This window comes from Bacillus rossius, chromosome 8 (genome assembly GCF_032445375.1).
Source record: "Bacillus rossius redtenbacheri isolate Brsri chromosome 8, Brsri_v3, whole genome shotgun sequence".
NCBI classification, from domain to species: domain Eukaryota; kingdom Metazoa; phylum Arthropoda; class Insecta; order Phasmatodea; family Bacillidae; genus Bacillus; species Bacillus rossius.
The window spans coordinates 41,749,841-41,763,319 of record NC_086336.1 but is presented as its reverse complement, the minus strand read 5'-3'; the positions used below and the strand labels follow the sequence as shown (position 1 = coordinate 41,763,319).

The following is a 13,479-nucleotide window of genomic DNA, read 5'->3' as shown; positions in this document are numbered from 1 at the left end:
AGGTCCCCACACACGATCAACCCGAACTGTCAGTTCGGACTTAACAGTTGGAATTGAACAGTCGCAACTATCACGTGCAAGCAAGGGCGGTGGACTGATCAGTCGGAACCGTTGGACTTAAGAACTGGTGGCTTTCCATCGAATCGGACTCTGGGCCCTATAGAGCCCTCATTCCGCACTGTCTTGTGTGGGAACAGCGTCTCCCCCAATCCAAACTGTCAGTCCAAAAAAAAAAAATTCAATCCATCAGTCCATCAGCTGAGTGTCGTGGCAGACATCTTTGGTTGCTATTTGTTTGCTTTGCTATTTCCCCCCCCCCCCCCTTTTTCTAACTAAAAGTGCATCTGCAATTGCAAAGTCCAGCAAAAGCGAGCAAAAGACCGATCGTGTGTTGGGAAGGCTTTTCAGTTCAGTCCAAACTGACAGTTCGGACTGTTAGTTCCGAACGGAGCTCCTGGACTGATCGTGCGAGCAAAGGGCCTCGATTCAGTCCAAAATGTCGGTTCGGGGTCTGAGCAGACCGAACTGGGAGCTGAGCTGATCGTGCGCCGGTCTCCAGACTGAACGTCACTTCTGGCGGAGACGAGACGACTAGTGAGGGAAACGGGGGGGGGGGGGGGGCTGAATTGTATCCCCTCGGAAAGGGTACCTTTCAGGATTTTCTGTACAATGACACAGCAGAAAATAAACTGGAAAGGTACCCTTTCCGATTTCTTAAAATGTTTTAGTTTTAATGCAAATATGGACTGGAAAGGTATTCGCTCGGAAAGGTTAGGTTAGGTTAGGTTAGGTTAGGTTAGGATAGGTTAGAGGGAATAACTTTCACGATTTTAAAGCAGAAAATAATATGCATTTTAAGAAATCGGAAAGGGTATCTTTCCAATTTATTTTCTGCAGTGTCATTGTACAGAAAATCCTGAAAGGTACCCTTTCCGAGGGGATACCTTTCCAGTGCATATTTGCATTAAAACCGAAACATTTTAAGAAGTCGGAAAGGGTACGTTTACAGTTTCTATACAGCTGCACTATCACCACCATAAGTCTGAAAGGTACCTTTTCCAAGGGGATACAATTCTGTCGTCCCAGGGAAACACACAACACCCCCCCCCCCTACCCCTCATTCTACGTGCTTGTTCGACCGCGCGCGACAAGTCGACTCGACTGTCCACTTCAAGCACAGCACACGCACGGGCGCCGTCGAGACTATCGGACAGTTGCTTCCTCTGCACGAGAGAGGGGGAACTCGTACGCTGCTAGAAATTATGTACAAGTAAATCCACGGACTTTTCAAAGAAGAATTATTAACCTCAAATAAACGAAAAGTTCTTAGTAAGTTCAGATAACTTGGTCTTCGCAGAAACCACGCTGTTTTTCGACTTCCCAGTTCCCCCCCCCCCCCCCCCCCCCAACCCGGGTTATGAACAGGGTAAAGTCACCTGTGGAATAAATAGGCGTGTTTCTGTGGTAGTCTTCCTTAATTTAAGAGTTATCGAATATTTTGCTTGTTTACCAATATTATTCTTGTGGATTCAAGATCGAACGAAGTAATTGAACTTAATATAATATCCCTAAATTTACGGAAGATACCTGGATAATTTGTAAAACTGAGTTCTTCGTAAGTTTAAGGTGAACACTTTTTAACAGTGTATTTTCACCCGGTACGTTGCAGGCATTGAAATAGGGGTGTGTGTGTGTTTGGATGGAGCGAGTTATTGGATAGGGGAGTGCACGAGGGGTGGGGGATTTAGGAGGTAAGCGCGCGTGTGTGTGTGTGTGTGTGTGTGTGCCCACCAGTCGATAAAACATATTCTCGTGTGAAGTTTGATAGGCTTCGCGCACGCACATTCGACCTTGCACACATGCGACGATGATGCTTCCATTCCATCCTCCAGTGTGTGTGGAAGGGGGGGGGGGTATCTGACAAGGGGCTTAACGCGGGTCCTCAGTGAGTGTTTGCGGGGAAATAACACGCGCATATATATGTGTGAGCGAGAGAGAGAGAAAAGTATTTAAAAAGGTACAAAACTAAATGACTTCCGCTATTCGAACTCGCTGGCAAAGTCCACGATATTGCGTACAAATATGGCTGCCAGAAAGCTGACAGTATTTCAGACGAGTCTGTTCTGGAGTAACTTTATCACAATAATTTAAACGCTTTACACGCGATATTTTTTGCGTGTTTCATCGTCAAAACGTACAAGCTGTTGTGAACTAGAGTGAAAATCTTATCCTAGAAAAGTTGAAACACTGATGTGTGCTTAAAAAAGTATTTAACTACAAACCAGTGAAAATTACTTCGTTGACATATGACATTTTAGTCTATTGGTTATTTCAGTTGTTATACTGCAGTAATTATTGATGACGAGCACCGACTGATTTTTGTACTCACGCCTGAAGTATCATTGCTCTTCTCTTGCAAAATAATTTATTTCAATATAAAATTCAACTTAAATTCGTGCATTGTTGGGTAGTGGAGAGTGCAAGCTCGCTAGTGTGTGATAGTGAGCTCGCTATTGTGTGATAGTGAGCTCGCTAGTGTGCGATAGTGACGCGTCATTCACTAGATGAGACCATACATAATTTATTGACAGTAAATATTTTAAAAGTGTAACACGCAAACCTCTGATTTCCTGGGTTCCTACACACATAGTTGCGATGGCAGGAGCACTCTCATTAACAGCCTCACCTCTCTGTCCAACACACGCAGTTATTGGACGAATCCAGAAAGAAAAAAAAACTGTAACGTACTCGATGTTCACCGGGTGCCACAAAAATAGCTGTTCTTAAGCGACCTTTGTCTTGGAATTGGGGTTTTCGCTCACCAGGATGTTCTTAACGAGCGTACGCCTAATTGTTAAATCTATAATAAGTGTACATAAATCAGTGCTGGCTATCCAGAAATTGGGACTTCTTAGGGTACTTTACCATAAAAAATTATATGTTTTTAATATGAAATGACATGTTATACCTATTTCCTTGTAAAATGGTTAAATTGTTACAAATTTTGAGTTAAATTAATTTTAAATATTAGCTAATAGCGTTTTCGTTGTATGGGTTTGACATGAGTGATTATCTGCACCATTATTAAACTGTCTTTAATTAATAAAATATCAATTTACTGACATTCACGTTGCCCTATATCTTGATGAATTTAAAATCATTATTTTTACCTTGAAAGTTATTCAATTTTAATTAATAATTTAAATGAATAGACTACCAAACATTGTTTTGATGGAATACGTCCACAGGTTTTAAAGCAAAGTTAGGCGATTCACACGAGTCACACTAATCACTTGCCTATATTATGTTATGTACAGTATTGTAAACATTTCTTATTATTTTAGTTTTAATGTCTCGTGTATATGCGTGTTCACTGCCCTTGATTACTTACCTACTACCATCGAAAGCCATGCGTTTAATTAAATACAGTATAAGTACACAGAGAAAAAGTTTTTTTTTAATCAAACAAATATTTGTTTATATATGGCGAAACAAATATTTACTTGGTGGAACAAAATATTTTGTTAGTTTAACCAAACTCGATAATAAACCAAAATAATTTGATACACCTAACAAAATATACATTTGAGTTGACAAAATCATTTTGTTGGGTCCACAGAATATTTCCTTCTACAAAATATTTGTTTGAATTAACAAAATATATTTATTTCGCCATACAGAAACAAACATTTTGTTGAGGCAAACAAACCTTTCTCTCAGTGTACGACGACGTCCTTTCGTGCGTGGGACGTCAACAAGTGTCCAGCGGGGAAGGAGTCGGGAGTTGGACGGCGAAGGGCTGCTAGGGACCGCCCGCAGGAGTCAGGAGGCCGCGTATAACGGCTACCGCACAACCCCCCACCCCCCGCATCATCCCTGAAGACTTGCGGGGGATTTGTCCCGGCGCGGAGCGGAAATCTGTAGGACGAGCAGCGGGGAGGGTTCGGGCTGTGGTGACGAGGGGTTGTAAAAGGAGGGAGGAGGTGGTAGTGATGATAACTGCTCCAGATATGGCCGGCGGGAGCAAGGCCCGCGACGAAGGGAAGGAGGGAGAGAGGGAGAGAGAGGGAGAATAAAAATAAAAAAAGGGAGAGAGTATCAATTTGTCTCCGCCAGTGTAAAAGATCGCGACAAATGCCTCCCTCGAGCGAGCGCGCGGGCGCTTCCGTAAATCGTTAAAACGTTTATAAAGGCTTTCGCCCTCCCCCCTCCCCCACCAAATTCCTCCCCCTCCAACCCGACGCCCCTTGTCCGTGCAAGGTTAACCTGCCGTGATCGAAACACACAGCTATAGTCTGTCCCATGCAACTTGTCCTGGAATTAAGGAGTAGTACCGGTGGTATATCTACCCATTTCCCGAATGACTCATGCAAAGCAACCCGAACTCTTGACATTCATATGAAGAACACTTCTACAAACTATTTATTCGCCCCCCCCCTTCCGGGTACCATAGAAGTTGGATTCACTGAAGTTCAAAGAATGTATTACGAAGCTCAGTGGAACCGTAGGAACGGTTGATCTTAACATGTGTTTGTTTCTGAGTTAGAGATTATTATCCTTAAGAAATTAAATAATTGACATCAGTATTATTACAATGCATTTCCATACGTAGTACATTACCATACGGATATTCACGAATGTTTGCATAATCAGTGTCATATAACTTGCTCTCAAATTTTACTGTTCTCAAAGTGGTATCCCTTTTTTTTTATGTGTAACATCTTAGCTTTCGGTATACGGCATTTGGTAGGAGTAATTTCATGGATGGAACGGAAGTCGCATGGAAAGAAAATGTGTAACCAAAGTGCTGCCATCTGTGGCAGATGGCGCGAACCAAAGTTCACAAAGCCAAAGGGAAACTTCATAGTATTAACTTTCTATCGAATTTTAACAAGATGGACGGTATTTTAATAAATTTCCTTGTCGAAAATTAGGTCCAAAGCCGTGGTTGAGTTTTTTTTTCTTGATATTTTTTGTTGCTTTTATCGGAGCCGTTACATTATATAGTTTAACCTTTCACTCTGTAAATGGAATGATTCGACAGTCAACAAATTCTAGCGGCGGGTGCAGAAACTACGTGTGATTCCCGTCAAGAAATGTAATTGAAAGCACAGATTACCTTTATTTATCACGCTCGGCATTATTAAAAAAAAAGAAGTTTAATTTCGTGTCCGAGTTTCGTATTATAAGTGTATTTGCAACACGATAACACATGAGTAGAGACCTGCAAAATTCGCGGTTTCGATAGCCTTCAGGATAGACTGCACATACCCCTGTACACTCTGGCAAATAAAGCAAGTTCATTGGCTGCCGACTTGTAAGTCGTCTCAGCTGGTTTGTCTGTGATTCGATCCTTCTTTGGTTGAGGGTTTATAACTGGTTGAGATTCGTCCAGATGAACAGTAAGCCAATAGCAAAATTATCCAAGAGGTATGTGTGTTTGAATTCTAGCCTATCACCTAGTGAATCCGCGAATTTTCCAGGTCTCTACACATGAGTTTGCTCGTTACCGAGGTTATAATTTATACATCACTGGGGAGTACCTACTGAATGAGTCGCTTAAATATTTTCCCCGACTTTCTCCTGCAAAGGTGGACATTATCTTTGTTTACGAACGCCGACAACCTCGTGACTTTGTTTATAAACACTGTTGACAGAACAACAGTGAAATAATGATTAGAGTCCCGGAAATTTCGCGGATTCCTCTGGCCTCAGGATATAATCCGAAGTTATAGGTGTGCTCGACCCATGTTTACTTTCCCATTGGTTGATTTCTTAGCGAGAACATTTTTATCCTTGTTATTTGGCACTACCTGATTCGCTTACTTCTCTCCTAGCTGGTCATCGTTGGCTTACGGTCGTAGAGGGGCGTGTCCACATAACTGCGGTCCAATCATGAACACAGTGCGACAGTGTGGAGGTTTGCATTCTAGCTTGTGACTAAATGAATCCGCGAAATTTCCGTGGCTCTAATAATGATGCGTAGATTACTGGTACAATTTTTGGGAACTGTCAAATTTGAGACAAGTTACACGGCATAGACTTAACGAAGCTGCTGCAATAACTGCTTAGGTTTGGTATAGGTATAATTCCGTGTAGCTGCAAATTAAATCGGATTTTCTTTAGTGTTTAAAGTTATTTCAAAATAAGTAGATAAATCATGCAACAAATACTTGTTTATTTGCAACGTAGGTGTGTGTACATTAAAAATATAGTTCACTCAGTAACTTCTGAAAAACAGGGTAAACTCAAGGTAATAAAAAAGGTGCCTTAAAAACCTGGAAAATGGAAAATATTTAAGAACAAAAGAGTATCAGTAATTTTTCGTATTGTGTTGTATCAAAATATTTTATTCATTAATTTGTGTGCTGCTAATAAAATCCGCAATCTGATTTTTACTATCATCATTTCAACGTAAATGATACAAACAACGATGCACTAATTTTTGAAACACAGTAAAATTTATGTAGTCCTTTGCACGATCAGAATTTTTTGAAAAACATTTTTTTTTAATTCATACTGGAAATATTGGCTACGTTATGTTAACAGAATGAAAGTGTATTTTGTGCAGGAAAAAAAAATTGTTTAAGTCGGTTCTGCATTTTTATATATGGATATTGAAATGTGTTTTGCAAAATAATGTGTATTGTAGTACATCTGTTATCTGTCAGATATATGGATGAGTCAAGGAAAACAATTGGTTGAAGTGAGTGAGTGGGAACCCTGAAATACTATCTCAAACGACCAAGACAGTTTGCAAAAGATCTCGAAAACAAAAACCGCATTAGTGTTCGAAACCACAAATTCCGGGTGCGAACATGATGTTTTATGAATCTTAGACAGCGTGAGATGTAAAATATTTCGAAACGAAATCGTGTAGAAAACTGCGTTTGTAAGCCAAAATATTTGGAGCCTCGCGTCGGTCTGAAAGACTGGGCATTTCCGGGATCCTCACTTAACTTAAACATAACTAGGAACTGTCATAAATAAGAACGATTATAACTTAGAAACACACAAAGCAGACAAACGCCACTTAGAAACATACATTAGACAATCGTAACTTAGAACTAAACACATAATTTAGAACTATCATAAATTAGAAAATTCTATATTTTATGTTTCTAAGTTGTGTGTTTCTAAGTTATGACAGCACCCCGGCATTTCCCACTTGATAAAGTCTGTCTTACGTAACGGGTCTCAGATTTGACAGTTCTCAAAAAGTACCTCACGTCTGCGTATCCTACCACTGTTGTTCTGTCAACTGTGGTTGGTAAACCGTGGTTTTTAGTATTTGTCAATAAATGTTAGTTGGGGAAATTGATACAACTGGTTCTGCTTTTGAGAACGATCAATTTTGAGGCAAGTTAGATGACAATGACTGTGAAAAGTTTTTTTTTTTTTTTTTTTTTTTCGTGGATATCCGTATTGAAATATATTCCGTATGGAAATTTATTGTAATAACCGTGACTTTGCTTATTTAAATTCTCAAGGATAATAAACTCGAATGTAGAAACAAAGGTTAGAACAACTGTCCCTACCTTTCTAAGTAGAGGGACTGGTTTGTAGAACTGATTACGCGCGGGATTGGATTTTTTGAAGAGGGTGAAGATTGCTCGATTTTCATTCGCCTTCGCGTTTAGAAATGACGTCATCTTAGAACTGAACTCGCTTTTGTGGCAGCGTACTATGTACGGGTCGGGTCGCCAGGCGGGCGAAGATAGCTTTGTGTGTGCGTGCGTGACTGCCGCCAGAATACTTCCCCTCCGATACCCCTCCTGGGGCTCGCGGTGGAGGGGAGGCATTGTGTGTCGGGGAGGGGATGGGCGGGTTCCTTTTGGTGAGAGGGGGTGGGGGGAGAGGAGTCGGCGGGTACCCGGCACGTAACTCCACTCAAATTAACCATTCCACACGTTTTGACATCAACGGAATTACACGTTCTGTTAATAAGTTGGCTGTTGCGAAGATGGTGGTCAGTCTGCGGTCGTGCCTCCAAGTCTCAGGTGAAGCTCCTTGGTTTTTTATTGTTATTTTTTAACATTCTCTCTCTGATTAATGTACCACACGCATCAATTTTTACACGTAATACGTACGTTGCGGGCTCATCCAAAGCCGTGGGTGGCAACATTCGTGATTTATCCTCCATATTCTATATATTTTTTAAACCTTTGTTTATTCCACTTGTGTGAGAAGCTTTTACAGCCGTGAAAACATTTAGTAAAATCTTCCGCTGCTGTTTATTTACTTAACATTTTTTTTTAATCGATAAAATTATTTTTTTTCAGAACGGAATCTCTTTACCTTTAACTCTAGCGGAACTAAGCCGGCTTTCATTTTATAGGCGTTAATCGATTGCCCGACCGTTAAAAAATGTTTAATATTTGAATTTTTATAATCCTTGAGTTGGAGCGTGTGCACCCGTCAAATGGAGATTATTGCGAAAGGCCGTGGCTTGTCTTTCAAAACTCAAATGGAAAAATAAATGTTAAATTTGTTCACACCGATAAATAATGCCCTTTTTAGGTTATTTCAAATGATGTTAATCTACGACCTAAATACTTTTGAGCAATTTTTTTTCCCACATAGTTATTATTAACAGCTATTCTCTAAGCGCTCGGGACGTTTTCTGAATGTTCTGTGTGCCAACAAAAAAAATTGTTTGTCGGTTTTAAAATAGTGCACGTTTCTTTATAACAAATCTCCATTTTTAGCCACATTGTTTAAACAGAATGTGTTTTCTATTTACAGTAATATATCTGCAAAATCTTAGGCCAACATTCGCCAATATTTTAGGTAACAACAGTAGGAGTGCGTTTTTTTTTTAAAGTAAAACTTACCTACAGACGACAGGGTAAGTTAATATCAAACGAAGTGAAAAAAACTAGAAGTGCATCTTTCAGGAGTGGGGCGCTCGACGTATGAGAAAAAAGTGGGGAAACTACGAATAAAGTAGAGAGTCAGAACTGTGAGACTATTTGCAGGTTTTTCGCCGCCATGTTTTTTTTTACAATCGTGAACCTCCAGTGATAACTACCATTACTAGATTACATAAATTCGCGTTCAATGAAATACGCAGTGATAACTACCATTGCGTATTTCATTGAACGCGAATTTATGTAATCTACTTGATTCATATATCTGGTTTGGTTTTATGTGCCATCCAGCAGCTGAAGGCCATCAACAGAATGACACAAAAATCAAACATATGAGAACATACAATAACATAAAAAACACAATTACATATAGGGCCTATAAACACTGTTAAAACAAACGTGTAATTTAAAATATGCATAAAGTGACAAGTATGTGGCAACCCAATACATAGACGAACACATACATAAGAAAACGTTAATAACAAAAAATATTTAATTTTTTTAAGCTTTCCCAAAAAATATGATACGAATACAAATATATTTTAATTTTTTACGACCAAACCAAACTAAAATTATTTATAATAAAAATTTTCAAAACAATCTCTGTGTTAACATTTGAACAGCTTTCCCAAAATTATGACAAGAATACTAATATATTTTTAATTGTAATGACGAAAACAAACTAAAATTATCTGTTACTTAGAGTTTTAAAATATCTTTGGGTTAAATTTTCTTTTCAGTGAATGGCTCTAGTTTGTGACTATATTATAATTTTTACACACGCAATTATTCAGCTATTTTATTTAACCATAAAATTTCTTGCTGAGAATAGGAATGTCTGAAACTCTCTTGAAGGCATGTTTGTTTTATAGCGTACTTGAGTACTGACACTTGCACACATTTTTACATATTCTCATACCTGCACACTATCTTGTTCGCTTGTATAGGTACTTTCACACTTGAATTGTGCACGTGTTTCAAATTATTTGTGCGCCATGCACATTTTATATCCCTCTCTATTTCTTGGAGTTTCGCTCCTGACGCATATGGTGACAACCTACCCATTTTTTCTTTACTTTTAAGCTTAGTGCAAACGTACACAGGTTTACTTAGTTTTGGGCGATAGCCTGTGACCATCTCGACTTATATTCAACTCAAGGAGGATTAGGCCCCGCCGTCTGGTTTTTTATTTGTGTACATTTTTGCTATAACTCTAATTTTGGACTATTTATTCCAATTTTTGGCATGTCAAGGCATAAATAATATCTCCCAAACCTTCTGTGCCGTGTTGCAACCACATATTAGTACCAGACTATAGTCTGTAAGCGCCGCTGGGGATATAACATATTTCTAGGGACCGGAAAATTTCGTGGGTTCAATGACCTGTAGGATGAACTCCATAGTTCTTCGTACACTCGGGCAGATGTCACCCACTCATTGGCTGCTGTCTCGTGCGACGTCCCAACGTAGCAGCCTGTGATTCTATAAAGATTTGGTTGGGTGTTTCTCATTGACCCAGAGTCATCCAGGTGAGTTGTGAGCCAATAGCAGAGGCAGCACTGAGGTATAATAACTATTTGTATTTTAGCCTATCGCGAAATGAATTCGCGAATTTTTCCGATCTCTACTTATTTCGCGTGGGTGTCTACAACTATTATAATAATCACGCCAGTTCACAAGTGTTGATTTCAACAGGTTGCCAAATATCAGGCCTATGTCTTATCGAACCAAAAAAAAATTGCACCTAAGCTTTAGTTGCATATGGTATCAAAATATTTGAAATTGCAAGGTGGCGAGGCCTAATCCTCCATAAGTATACATTTTGTATAACTTGCTTTTGTGTAGCGAGGTGGTAAGACACTGGGCTCGCGTTATCAAAGGAACCGCATTCGAACACTCGCCCGGCCCCATTTTTAATTTTTCATTTTTTTTCCCCATGATTTCACGAAATCACCCCAGGCATTTTATGGGACGTTCCACCACCAGTCCGGGATCTGTAACCGTCTTCCGGGATCTGTGGGTCGTCTGGCGGTGAGGGGGTCCCAAAGATTCGTCAAGACTTGGTTAAGCGCCGCTGTGATACCCTCAGGGTGTGTCGACAAACAGGTTGGCCGAATAAGGTTAGGAGGGAGTGGGTGGGGCGATGATGCTGGGATGGGTGGCCTCACTCAGCCTCTCATCGAAGCTCCTCCAGGTTGCGATGAAATGGCATACCCATTTTCCCCCCCTGTGGCTGTGGAGGAGGCTCGTGTTCCAGAGTGAGTACCTTCATACCCCGCTAGTTAAACCCTCTGTGGCGTGCAGGCCAAAACACGCTTCAGTTGGCAGTAAAGCGCGCTGACCCCCTGGCCCACTGAGGTTCTCTGCAGCAAGGATCAGATTGGTGCAGGACTCTCACTGGCCGTGGAGGAGAGAAGCTTGCTCCTAGAGGACGGCTCTGCCAGGGGGGGGGGGTGCTCCCCCACTCCCTTCGACGCCCAGACGCGGCGAGAGATGCGATAACAGCTCCGGTACCAGCCTGGCCTGCGAAGCCAAGGACCGGATCACGCTCAATCTGGGTGACTGAAGGTCCAGGGTCTCGAGAGTGATTGATCTGGACGGGTGAGGGGGGGTTCCACTCAGTCCAACTGCCTCCGAACCGCGATGGAAACGGCGTATCACTTTTCTCTTTGGCTCTTGGGAGCTCGTGGCGTTGTGTTTGAGCCCCGCAGAGGAGTACAATGTACAGTCCAGGAACGTTAAAGAAATCTAGCAGCACATTTATCTAGTGTTGATGTAGTGTCTTCCCGCAGTGTGCGAGGTGCAAAGGTTAGCGGTCAGTAGAACTACGGTCATTTATCCTAAATTTCGGAGGATCGGCTTTGGGTGAAGTGATTGTCGGTCAAATGACTTTCGGCTTTAAGTCAAATGACTGTCCTTCAAAAGACATGTAATTTTAACGACCTTAGGTAAAACGACTTATGGTCTACTGCCTGTCAGTCAAACAACTTTAGGTTGAATGGAGTTCGGCAAAACTACTTTTGGTCAACTGCCGATCGGTCAAACTACTTTAGACAAAATTATTTTTGTCTTCTGCCAGTTGGTCATACGACTTTAGGTCAAATGATTTTTTCGGCAAAATGACTTTTGGTATACCGCCTGTTGGTAAAACTACCTTTTGTCTACTGTGGTTGGTCAATATACGTTGGTCTACTGCCTATCGGTCAAGATTTATGTCTACTGCTTGTCTGTTAAAATAATTTTAGTTTAATTGACAGTAACTGTTGATCAAGAAGAGAAAATTTCGGTCTTCTGCCGCGTCACCGATGCAAAGACTAAAAAAGTACAATTAAGTGATATTATAGGTTTACGTAAGCGATGTTATCATAACTCAAGACATTAATTCTTGTTTTATTTCTTTTACAGATCCTTGCATAGAGGCGTGCTGGTAAAAACTTCAGCGTTGTCGTCATCTTCTAAGTAAGTAACCTCGAGTTTACATGTAATTACCTAATTTTGAATCAAATGGGGAAAATGTAATTTTTCCAATTATATGAAAGTTTCTATTTTATCTTCTTGATTATAATATTCCTTATACAGTATAAACTAAGTATTAATATACTATAAGATTATGTATGTTCGAAGTGTTTTAGGATCAAAATTAATGCTATCATGTTATATAGGCTAAATTTCTCAAACTACTCAAACGCATTATATATACCTACATAACTTCACCAGTATTGGTTTACATTATAAATATCGTAAAAAAAAACTTTAAAAATTTAATAATATTGTGTATAGTCAAAATAATTTATGGTATTTTTTGATCACATCTAACTTGTTAGTTAAAAATAAGTTACTAACACACCATTTTTTTATTTAAAGTTTGAAGCAATGCATTTTAAATTTAGGATTTGTATTTTTTTTAAGAAATTTTTTAACATCCAATAGGGTAATTCAAGGCAATGAAGTCATCAGGGCGTAATGCTCTGGGGAAACTTAAAGTGCAACTAACTATCTGGAGTGGGGGGTGACTCAATGTTGGTGGGGAAAAAAAGGGGGTAAGGGGGAAAGGTTCAGAAATATGACCATCGATGACTTGTTTGCGTATTTGAGCACTTGCATATTTGCGCGTTATTATGGTTTTTCACCTGCAAAATTTCGCACATTCTTAGGTATACATTCTTTGTATCAGTATTCGCGAATTTCACTTTTAATGCGCGTGAGGGCCACGCACCCATATTTTTTTTTTCTTGTATCGCTACAGCCAAAATATAGTTGACGAAGTAGCGAGTTCAGGGGACCCACATACCTGGACACACATACGGTGAGCAGAGCTTCAGAAGAAACCACGCGATTTGATAACTTCTCCAGATATCCGATCGGCTCTGTTTCCGAAAAGTATTTTAGAAAATACGCCAAGGGCGGATGAGTAGTTCTGTTTTCCATAATTCGTTTTTAAACTGTATTTTTTATAAGAGTGAAATCGGCTGGAACGAGTTTTTTTTTCTTTCAGAAAAAAAATAAAATTTTGTGATAAAAATTCTGTAAAGATTTTTTAACGCCTTCAAGGGCCTTGCATTACACTTTTGCCTCCATTCCTCCACCGTCTAACGTCTGACGCGACGAG

General features: G+C 40.0%; 1 protein-coding gene across 3 annotated transcripts in view; it reads left to right on the top strand.

Annotated features, from left to right (window-relative positions):
* Positions 1–13,479, top strand: part of LOC134534802 (LIM/homeobox protein Lhx2-like) — an 818,703-nt gene that overhangs the window by 153,942 nt on the left and 651,282 nt on the right. For 2 of the 3 annotated variants that reach the window (XM_063373390.1, XM_063373391.1), the window contains exon 2: positions 12,276–12,329. The gene's annotated coding sequence lies outside the window, so the exon portion shown is untranslated. Of the gene's footprint in view, positions 1–7,920; positions 8,001–12,275; positions 12,330–13,479 lie in introns of those variants that run through there. The other variant, XM_063373392.1, reaches the window with a different exon arrangement.